We start from the raw sequence: 12,418 nt of genomic DNA on the forward strand, positions 1-12,418 counted from the left end.
CAGAAGTACCTCTGTCAGTCGTGGGATTCAAACGTGCAACCCTGGCTCGCCTCTAATCGTGTTGTAACAAGTTTAACAATTCAGTCACATGGACTAGTGCCCCCATGTGGTCAAAAGCAAGAATTACCCATGAATTGAACTGTAATGGGCAGAGCAGCTCTAACCTATAGACTAGCATCACAATCACATGCACTAACAATAACAGAAGCATATAGACGCTGGACAAAACGCTTTACATCCATTTATTCTCTGGATATCTGAAATCGACTCTGGGGTGAAGTTTCCCCTAGGTACATATCTAGGATCAGCTTCCCCTCCCCAATCCTAACCTTAACGGATTAAATGTGTTTTTATGTCCACTGTTAATACAGTCCCAAAATGTTTTGCATGTCAGCAGTCAAAGTTTTCAAGATATTGGGCTTTCAAGAAGCACAGTGTCACTTGCTACATCATCATGATGATGCATTTTGCATAGTGGAGAAAATGCTAAACTGACCCAAGATCAGCGTCTAGAGGCCACTTCACCCTACAACAACGAATAGCAACCAACAAAATGTCAGTAACCATGGCTTTAACATCTCAATTCAAGTACATTTCAAAGGTATAGCATGCTCTCGCTAGCAGTATTATCAGAATGTGTCTGTGTCCATGTGCTGTCTTACTGCAGCTTATGCTCTAGCTCTACTCTGATCTGGGGATATACTCATATGTGTTTACCCTCCATCACTAAAAGACATCTATACCTATTAATTAAAGTCATCGTAAAAGTATGATTTGTATAAGTAGTGCACTATAAAGGGAATAGTGTGCCATTTTAGACACAGTTATTTTGGGGAGACCCGGTGGCAATTGGGTGCTTTATTAGCTGGGTTGTGTTTACTAGGACCCAAAAGGAAGCAAACAACCTGAAACAAGGAGGGACTACCTGAACTTCTGCACTAATGAATACTTCCCTGGACTCTCTGTCTGCGGTGGCCATTTTCCCCGTGGCCCTTTAGTGGCCAACCCCGTGCAACGATAGTCACCATGATGTCACCTGCTCGTTTTTAATTTAAAGTGACGTTAAGCTGTTCAGTCGGTAAAGCTGGCTTGGGATCGTGTGAGTGCATGAGGGTGTATGTACTTACGGCATGTGTGTGTCAGTGTATCGGAGACAGAGAAGAGAGAGGGATAGAAGGAAAAGAACAGAAGAAAGACAGAAACAAAATCCAAAAGAGCATCAGACTTGGGTTCAGTTTTCGGGTGATGTTCCTGCTTGATTTGATTTGAAGGTTTGGACTATCTTCTGAACTCAGTACAGCCATTTCCAGGACACTCCGTTGGAAATGGTAACCCGGTTAACCTCTCCCCACAGGTAAGACCCGGAGTAGGGTGGTTTCCCCTAGACATTGATCTTGGGTCACTTTTTCCCCAATAATTGTTACGGTTAGGATTGGGGGAGGGGAAGCTGATCCTAGATCTGTATCTAGTAGAAACTTCACCGCAGAGCCTGGGCCAATGCTAGAGCAGTAACAAGCAAGCTTGGCATTGGCAGCCCAGTATTGACTGTCATTCTATAATATGTATCCAATAACATTTGGGAGTGTGACAATATCTCGTGCTAAAACGAAACTGTTCTGGGAACCACAAATAGTTTATGTAAATAGATAACATAATGCAAATGTGGTTAAGTTGGATACTCTCTGTTGGTTCCTGTTACATTGATGATGTTGAGCGCAGAAAGGTCGTTCCTCATTTCAGGTGCTTGAATGTTTACCGGTCAGTAAGCGATCATTGACAACAGAATTGGTCTGTATTAAAGTTGGGGTCAATTCCATTTCAATTCAGTTCCTTCAGGATATGAATTGAAATTAAATTCACGATATCGAAAGGGCCATTCATCTTCAATGAGGATCATTCAAGTCACTTTTAAAAAATCAATCCAAAATAGAATTGATCCTAACCCAATTCAGTATTTCTGGTGTCCAGGATTGGTGTCCCACCCCCACTGACAATGGAACCACATCTGTGTTGGTTGACTTCGTGCCCTTGTTTTCTGTCCATTTCTGCCACATCGTCCCTCTTTCCTCTCCTCCCCCCTTCACTTCCTCTATCCTCATGAGGGGTGAGGAGTCATTGGGTGTGCAAGCCTGTTACCTCATTAAGGTCTTACTGTGTGGGATTAGCTAATGAAAAGAGACTTCCTCTCCCTCATCATTAAAGCTACAGTCTGTGATTTGAAAATAACAACCATCTGTGGGATGGGGCTGGGAAATGTAACCACTGTTTTTAGGGCCCATGGGACTCATCATAAACTCATCTGTAGCCCCCACAATAAATTGTATATATATCACCACTATATTTGTATTACAATCTCTACATCAGTGGAGGCTGGTGGGAGGAGCTATAGGAGGATGGGCTCATTGTAATGGCTGGAATGGAATTAATGGAACAGTATCAAAAACATAAAACATATGGAAACCACGTTTGACTCCGTTCCATTAATTCCATTCCAGACATTACAATGAGCCCGTCCTCCTATAGCTCCTGCCATATAGAAAAGGGCAGCCCCCATTTGCCCTGTAGAACAGCAAGTGTTTTTTTGTGGGACATACTGTAATGTCACCTGAGCAGTGAGCTTTGATCCATTTCTGCTATATTACATCAGTCTTTGCTTAGATGTATCTACTCTATGATACAGAAAAGAAAGAGGATTCCTTTGTCTTGAGTCTCAGCCAAAACCCTCTGAAATATTGTAGATACTGATGTAAAAACACTTGTTGTCTAATTAAAGCTAAAGTCTACGATTTGAAAAACAACAAAATGTCTGTCCGCCACTTGTTTGGGTAAACAGCTAAGCGATGGTGCTGGAGAAATGTAACCACTGAAATTCATAGACATAGCTGACCAGGACTGACCATCCATGAAATTAACGATATTTTAAACCATGGCTGGGATTCAATCAAAGGCATGTTGTCGACAACCGCACTGAACATGACTCTGCATGTTCCTGTGTGTGTGTGTGCCTGTGTTAAGCGTGTTAAATGATATCTGTATGCTATGTGGTGGTATCTTACTGTGATTTAACACACTCTTGTTGTGTGTGTGCAGTGTGAATGTGATGACTGCCCCAGTGGATTCAGCAGATCCACTGCAGAGGAGAGGGAGCAGAGTCTACCAGGTACTCTCTCTCTCTCTCTCACACACACACACACACACACACACACACACACACACACACACACACACACACACACACACACACACACACACACACACACACACACACACACACACACACACACACACACACACACACACACACACACTGCCAATAAAAGTCATTGACATATATGACAAAGTGTCCCACAAACTCAATAACATACATCTCTTTAGTAACAGAGAATATGTAAAAGAGAATATGTTCTCAGTCAACTTACCTGGTCAAATAAGGGTACAAAAATAACCATTTCAATGCAGTATTTTCTTACTCTGTTACACAAGCACGCACATACACGCGCGCACACAATTGTGCAGAGACCTCTCTCTCCCTGCCTCTCTCCCTGCCTCTCTCCCTGCCTCCCCTCTCTCTCCCTGCCTCTCTCCCTGCCACCCCTCTATCCCTGCCTCCTCTCTCTCTCCCTGCCACCCCTCTATCCCTGCCTCCCCTCTCTCCCTGCCACCCCTCTCTCCCTGCCTCCCCTCTCTCCCTGCCTCCCCTCTCTCTCCCTGCCACCCCTCTCTCCCTGCCTCCCCTCTTTCTCTGCCTCCCCTCTTTCTCCCTGCCTCCCCTCTCTCTCCCCCTGCCTCTCTCCATGCCACCCCTCTCTCCCTGCCTCCCCTCTCTCCCTCCCCTCTCTCTCCCTGCCTCTCTCCATGCCACCCCTCTCTCCCTGCCTCCCCTCTCTCTCCCTGCCTCTCTCCCTGCCACCCCTCTCTCCCTGCCTCCCCTCTCTCTCCCTGCCTCTCTCCCCCTGCCTCCCCTCTCTCCCCTGCCTCCCCTCTCTCTCCCTGCCTCTCTCCCCCTGCCTCCCCTCTCTCCCCTGCCTCCCCTCTCTCTCCCTGCCTCTCTCCCTGCCACCCCTCTCTCCCTGCCTCCCCTCTCTCTCCCTGCCTCTCTCCCCCTGCCTCCCCTCTCTCCCTGCCTCTCTCCCCCTGCCTCCCCTATCTCCCTGCCTCTCCCCCTGCCTCCCCTCTCTCTCCCTGCCTCTCTCCCCCTGCCTCCCCTCTCTCTCCCTGCCTCTCTCCCCCTGCCTCCCCTATCTCCCTGCCTCTCTCCCCCTGCCTCCCCTCTCTCTCCCTGCCTCTCTCCCCCTGCCTCCCCTCTCTCTCCCTGCCTCTCTCCCCTGCCTCCCCTCTCTCACCCCTGCCTCTGTCTCCCTGCCTCTCTCCCCCTGCCTCCCCTCTCTCTCCCTGCCTCTCCTCTCTCACCCCTGCCTCTCTCCCCTGCCTCCCCTCTCTCTCCCTGCCTCCCCTCTCTCTCCATGCCTCCCCTCTCTCCCCCTGCCCCTCCTCTCTCTCCCTGCCTCCCCTCTCTCCCCCTGCCTCCCCTCTCTCTCCCTGCCTCTCTCCATGCCTACCCTCTCTCTCCCTGCCTCTCCCCCTGCCTCCCCTCTCTCCCCCTGCCACCCCTCTCTCCCCCTGCCTCTCTCCCTCTATCCCCTCTCTCCCCCTGCCTCCCCTCTCTCCCCCTGCCTCCCTGCCTCTCTCCCCCTGCCTCCTCTCTCTCCCTGCCTCTCTCCCCCTGCCTCCCCTCTCTCACCCCTGCCGCTCTCTCCCTGCCTCTCTCCCCCTGCCTCCCTTCTCTCTCCCTGCCTCTCTCCCCCTGCCTCCCCTCTCTCTCCCTGCCTCCCCTCTCTCTCCATGCCTCCCCTCTCTCCCCCTGCCCCTCCTCTCTCTCCCTGCCTCCCCTCTCTCCCCCTGCCTCCCCTCTCTCTCCCTGCCTCTCTCCATGCCTCCCCTCTCTCTCCCTGCCTCTCCCCCTGCCTCCCCTCTCTCCCCCTGCCACCCCTCTCTCCCCCTGACTCTCTCCCTCTATCCCCTCTCTCCCCCTGCCTCCCCTCTCTCCCCCTGCCTCCCTGCCTCTCTCCCCCTGCCTCCTCTCTCTCCCTGCCTCTCTCCCCCTGCCTCCCCTCTCTCACCCCTGCCGCTCTCTCCCTGCCTCTCTCCCCCTGCCTCCCTTCTCTCTCCCTGCCTCTCTCCCCCTGCCTCCCCTCTCTCACCCCTGCCTCTCTCTCCCTGCCTCTCTCCCCCTGCCTCCCCTCTCTCTCCCTGCCTCTCCTCTCTCACCCCTGCCTCTCTCCCCTGCCTCCCCTCTCTCTCCATGCCTCCCCTCTCTCTCCCTGCCTCCCCTCTCTCCCCCTGCCTCCCCTCTCTCTCCCTGCCTCTCTCCATGCCTCTCCTCTCTCTCCCTGCCTCTCTCCATGCCTCCCCTCTCTCCCCCTGCCCCTCCTCTCTCTCCCTGCCTCCCCTCTCTCTCCCTGCCTCTCTCCATGCCTCTCCTCTCTCTCCCTGCCTCTCTCCATGCCTCCCCTCTCTCCCCCTGCCCATCCTCTCTCTCCCTGCCTCCCCTCTCTCCCCCTGCCTCCCCTCTCTCTCTCTGCCTCTCTCCATGCCTCCCCTCTCTCTCCATGCCTCTCCCCCTGCCTCCCCTCTCTGCCCTAGCCACCCCAATCTCCCCCTGCCTCCCCTCTCTCCCCCTGCCTCCCCTCTCTCTCCCTGCTTCTCCCCCTGCCTCCTCTCTCTCCCTGCCTCTCTCCCCCTGCTTCCCCTCTCTCACCCCTGCCGCTCTCTCCCTGCCTCTCTCCCCCTGCCTCCCTTCTCTCTCCCTGCCTCTCTCCCCCTGCCTCCCCTCTCTCACCCCTGTCTCTCTCTCCCTGCCTCTCTCCCCCTGCCTCCCCTCTCTCTCCCTGCCTCTCCTCTCTCACCCCTGCCTCTCTCCCTTGCCTCCCCTCTCTCTCCATGCCTCCCCTCTCTCTCTCTGCCTCCCCTCTCTCTCCCTGCCTCCCCTCTCTCCCCCTGCCTCCCCTCTCTCTCCCTGCCTCTCTCCATGCCTCTCCTCTCTCTCCCTGCCTCTCTCCATGCCTCCCCTCTCTCCCCCTGCCCCTCCTCTCTCTCCCTGCCTCCCCTCTCTCCCCCTGCCTCCCCTCTCTCTCCCTGCCTCTCTCCATGCCTCCCCTCTCTCTCCCTGCCTCTCCCCCTGCCTCCCCCCTCTCCCCCTGCCTCCCCTCTCGCTCCCTGCCTCGCTCTCCCTGCCACCCCTCTCTCCCCCCTGCCTCTCCCCCCCCGCCTCTCTCTCCCCTGCCTCTCTCACCCGGCCTCTCTCTCCCCTGCCTCTCTCACCCTGCCACCCCTCTCTCCCCCAGATTTTCCCATGCACCCTGACTCCCATGGCCACAGAGTCAGAGTCGTTTGCAGAGGACCCTATTCACCGCAGGGGGCGGCTGCCCTCCATCGTGGTGCAGACTGACGAGGCGAACGAGATGGGGGAGCTGCGCTGCTCCCAGGGAGCGGAGGAGGAGGACCTCTTCAATGAGCAGAGCCTCCCCCAGACAGAGAGCTGCATCAGTGGGGACAACCAGGAGGATATAGTGGTGCTACAGGGGTAAGAAAAAAAAATAAAAGTAAGAACCAGAGATAAAACTAAGAGGGACGAAGGCCCACTCAGGGAAAGCTCCTAGGCTTAGGCACATGTAGATCTGAGAGGCCTGGATAGGTGTAAGCACAACGGCAGGTTGAGCTGCCACCATATTCCTTGTACCTATCCAATTCTTTCAGATCAGCACAAGCGCTAGTGGATGCTTGCCCTCAACCCACCCACTCACCATCTCTCTCTCTCGCTCTCTCTCAGAAGAAGAAAGAGTTCTATTATGGCTCAATCCCTCAATGTTGCCCATCTGACTCCTCCCCCTTCGCCCCTCCGCGAGACTGCCCCGCCCAAGCCTGAGGAGATGAGCCAATAGGAGTGGAGTACAAACAGTGACGAAACTACGGAACTCTCTCTGACATCACCATCAGAACTCTCTCTGACATCATCCGGACACACAGCCAATGGAATTTTACCTCTCCGATATGTTATGTGACATAAGATGGCATATTTCAAGATAGCTGGAATGGGTTTTTCTCATTTAATGGGTTTTTATTATTGTTTACTATTAAAATAAATATTTAAAATGCCATATGATATTAATTGAAACATTAGGGCCTCCCCTCTTGGGAAACTAGTTAAAATGTGTATATAGAACAAAAATACAAAGATGTTAGCTACATGTAGTTTTCAGACTGTGTTCAAGAGAACAGCTTCTATCTCAAGGCCATCAGACTGTTAAATAGCCATCACTAGCACATTAGAGGCTGCTGCTGCCTATTGAAATCACTGGCCACTATAAGAAATGGAACACTAGTCACTTTAATAATGTTTACATATCTTGCATTACTCATCTCATATGTATATACTGTATTCTATGATATTCTACTGTATCTTAGTCCATACCTCTCTGTCATTGCTCGTCCATATATGTATATATTCTTAATTCCATTCCTTACTTAGATGTGTGTGTATTGGGTATATGTTGTGAAATTGTTAGATATTACTTGTTAGAAATTACTGCACTGAGCTAGAAGCACAAGCGTTTCGCTACACCCGCAATAACATCTGCTAAACACGTGTATGTGACAAATAAAAATTGATTTGATTTGAACTCTGTTGCTATGTGACAACATGGAAACAAGCAAGTGGCTAGGGCTGCCTCCGTAATGTCACCCTATTCCCTATATAGTGCACTTTTGACCAGAGCCCTGTGGGCCGTGGTCAAAGGGAAGGACACAACCTGAGAAATACTAATATACAGTGCAGTGGGCTGTTCAGAGGGAATATTTTTCACTCAGATTTTTTAACTAGGCAAGTCAGTTAAGAACAGATTCTTATTTACAATGACGGCCTACACCGGCCAAACCCGGACGACGCTGGGCCACATGTGCGCCGCCCTATGGGACTCCCAATCACGGCCGGTTGTGATACAGCCTGGAATCGAACCAGGGTGTCTGTAGTGACGCCTCAAGCGTACTGAGATGCAGTGCCTTAGACCGCTGCACCACTCTGATTAACATCTTGCCCGCGCCAAATAATGACATTCAATGAAAGACTATCGACCCAAATTTACAAACCAGCAGCTTGCGACTCCGGCGTCTACCCAACAAAGCTGTTGTTATGACTGTTACTGTAGCAGTGGTGTCCTCTATCACTGTCATGGAGGTCACAACATGATTCGCTACCTGAAACAAATAAGCCCTGTACACACTCAAGTCGTACACCTGACATACAGCACATTTGACACAATGGTTGTGATACACCCTATATTTTTGCAATCAAACAGAGAGTTTGTGTGCACATCTTTTTACACAACCAGTGTGTAGTGTCTCCACAACAGTTGTGTAACACTTTTGTCAAATTGGTTGTACATCAGTTCTACAAGCTGATTGTGTAGTTACTCCTGCATAGTTACTCCTGCATCTCCCTGTTGATAATCTTGTAGAAACACGTTCGGATTTTATTGAGACACAAGCAGCTGGACAGTAGAATTAAAAGGTAGAAACCATTTGTTTGGAGCCATTTTGTAAATTGAACGACGCTACATAGTAATGTGTAGGCCTACTTTACTATTTTGATAGCTTTTTTATTACCATACTACAAGTACGTGAGCACATGCCATTGATTGGGACATTCAAATGAGGATGTTGCACTTCTCTCTGGCATAAAAAGGAAAATAAATGAACATAGCTCATCATGAATATTCACCAGATCATTTTGATTCATCACGAATGCATACATCTTGTAATTGTGGCAACACAGGTGTGTTCGTACATTTTCTCCTTGGGTTAAAATTCCTTCAAGGATTCTTGAATATTTTGCAGGCCAGGCACCATCAAATAGTATGAGTTGGAACAATCCCAAATGGCCCACATTCAGTAAAACTCTGCATTGATGTGCAATATTTCATCAAAGATATGAATAAACACCTCCTTTTCGAATACTGGTCTGGCATAGTCAAGAGCACTGAAAAAATACAAAAAGCGTTTCTAACATGCTGTGAATCTATCCAGGTATAACTGTATAGCTTCTCTCTACCAATAGACTGAGTAGATGAGTGGTTTTCCATCCAGATCATGGAGTATTTGGATGACGTCTGGATGTTTATTTCACCCTCTCCTGTGCGTCTCAGTGTGATCTCATGTTGCTGTCATATGGAGAACGTCTCAAGAAATAAAACCATGTTACTAAAAGGGTAGGTAAGGGTTAGAAAGTTGCACACAAAGCCGACTCAAATATCTTCCTTTTGCAATTTTTTTTAAATATATTGTTTCCAAGCAGCAGCCAGCAACAGGGGGAAAGCTTTTTGACGTTTGGGTCAAAGCCTTTGTGTAAGACTGTGACGTGTTACCTCCAAGCCATGTTCCCTCATAGAGCTGGTTAGCTGGTTCATGTTTTTCCTGACCTCCCACCAGGGTTGGGGTAAATTCCCTGTCAATTCAGGAAGCACAGATTTTCTAATTACAATTACAATTGTCCTCAATGCTTCTCTATGAGAAAATGTTTTAATCATCATTTCAGTTTACTTCCTGAATTGACTGAATTGAAATAGAACTGACCCCAACCCTGAGTCCCACTGACATCAGTGAAAGCAAAATGGCTCAAGTTCATCTGAGGATAATCTTATTCTGGACACATGCTTTTACATCTTTATGACCATTAGTTATTCAGAAAATATCATATGCAATATGATGGGGAATAATAAAAGAAATAAAAGAAAGAGAATGGTATGAAAGTATAAAAACAATCTAAGAACAATGATATTTATCTCAACAACTTTATAAATGGCTGTGTCAGTAACATTATTACAATGATATCCAGTATCACAATGGTATCACAGGGGAATGTTTACCTGCCTACCTCCACATTTCTATTGCATTACTGTACTGACTGCATAATCTAGAGGAAGTAGCCAATGAACACAGACAGACGTGCACTAGAGCCTGGAGCTCCATACTGATGAGGACGTGAGAGCTCATCAGTTGGAGGAGGATGTGTGTGTCCTATTTTACTCTACTGTGCATCCTCAAAGCATTCTCCAATTCCAGGTTTTTATGAGGTTGAGCGTGTCTCAAACAATCTATTTTGATAGAAATCATAAGGAAAAGATTAGAGCTAAAACCAGGGTTCCCCAACTGGAGGCCTGCAGGAAATTGTATTTGGCCCCCCAAGTTCTCTGAGCCCCTAAAAAATAAAAGTTTTCATTTTATTATCATTTCATTTATTTATTGTTGGACATAAAAGACTGTAAAAACACCAGCAAATCAGCTCCAAGTGATTTTAATTTGGGAAATCTGCTCCAATGTATGCATTATAGAGAGATACTATATATGTGATCATATACAAATATAAGCAAGGTTTGAGATTATTATGTTTTAGTCTAATATTATATCTGTTTGGGCTTCTTGCGGTCAATTTGCTGTCTACAACAGCAGAATAAAAAATTGTCCTTCAGAAAGTATTCACACCCCTTGACCTTTTCCACATTTGGTTGTGTTACAGCCTGAATTATAAGTTGCATGGACTCACTCTGTGTACAATAATAGTGTTGAACATGATTTTTGAATGAGTACCTCATCTCTGTACCTGACACATACAATGATCTGTACTTCCAAATATTGTTTTACAAAAGAGAGAGAGAGAGAGGCTTTTGGCACTAGCGCATCGGCCATCACCAGCGAGTGAGCTGCGCATCATTGTGTGAGTCAATGAAACTGGAAAGCTTTTTTAGGACTATAATATCCTCCTCATATTGTAGCCTACAATATGTCTCCACACACCTAGGCCTAGGCTATTGATGGATTCAAGACACGGTTGTTTTCATTGATCTCAGATTCTCAGTTTGTCAGTGTCAAAGTAGCCTGTCTTTTCGATCATTTGTGCTGGATCAAAAAAGATTCTGCCAAAGTCTCCAGTCATGTAAAATTACATAGAATTGCATGAAATGCGTTTATAAAAGGCCACATTTTTCCTAGACCTTAGGCTACTAAAAATGTTCCCCATGTGTGCAACTTCTGTAAGTGCCTCTACACTACTGCTCTATGACACTACGCAAATGCGATGATATGCATGCAATGCTTTATTATAAAGTTTTTTTTTTATGCGTTCCGGTACCTCAGAACTCCTCAGGTCACCCACCTATCGCGCTCACTTTTTGTTCCGGCACCTCCCAATTTACAAATTAACCACTGCTTTCATCAGGACAATACCCTAAAACACAAGGCCAAATCTAAACTAGAGTTGCAAAGAGACTAAACTAGAGTTGAAAAGACCTGGAAAGAGTTGTATAGCAATGATCAACAACCACAATCCAGGTGTGGAAAGCTCTTAAAAACTTACCCAGAAAGACTCACAGCTGTAATCGCTGCCAAAGGTGCTTCTACAAAGTATTCACTCAGGGGTGTGAATAAGTAAGTAAATGAGATATTTCTGTGTTCGTGTTTCAAGGCTGTAACGGTGCAGTTACACTATCAGACCTCACGTTGGCAGCACAACAGCAGGTCAACTCCACTCTGCTCTCCAACCCTCGCCCAATAACGCCAATGCAATTTCCATCAAGCTACAGTTACACAATCACTACTTGAGCATAAGGGCATTTTAGAACAAAGAACATTGGAATTTTGGTACTAAAATGACACTGAAGATGCACGGGATAACTGCATCCTCGTGCATTATTTATAAAGCAGGAGTTGTAGGCAACAGTGGGTTACAAAGGTTCAAGCATGTCTCAAATGATTGAGTCTAGACCTCCCAGATGTCTATTTCTGAAACAAAACAACTCTGTTGCGAGGCACAAAAGGAGCACAATTGCATATTGGCATTTTAATAGGGCAAGAGTAGCAATACAACCCTTTAATCATATGTTTAGAGTGGTCCTCCACATGTAAAAAAAAATATCAACCAACTCTCATCTCGTATATTAACCCCGAGTGGTCCTCCACATATAAAAAAGTATCAACCAACTCTCATCTCGTATATTAACCCCGAGTGGTCCTCCACATATAAAAAAGTATCAACCAACTCTCATCTCGTATATTAACCCCGAGTGGTCCTCCACATATAAAAAAGTATCAACCAACTCTCATCTCGTATATTAACCCCGAGTGGTCCTCCACATATAAAAAAGTATCAACCAACTCTCATCTCGTATATTAACCCCGAGTGGTCCTCCACATATAAAAAAGTATCAACCAACTCTCATCTCGTTTAAAAACTAAGTGTCGAATAAACGTAACTTGAAGGAACAACTACATGTACGACATCCATATTAGGAAAGTTGTGGCTGCTCCGCGTGATGTATTGCGGTCTCCACCTTTTTGCCCTTTGTGTTGTTGTCTGTGCCTAACAATG

This window comes from Coregonus lavaretus (assembly GCF_964263955.1).
Source record: "Coregonus lavaretus genome assembly, chromosome: 15".
Taxonomy (NCBI): Eukaryota; Metazoa; Chordata; class Actinopteri; order Salmoniformes; family Salmonidae; genus Coregonus; species Coregonus lavaretus.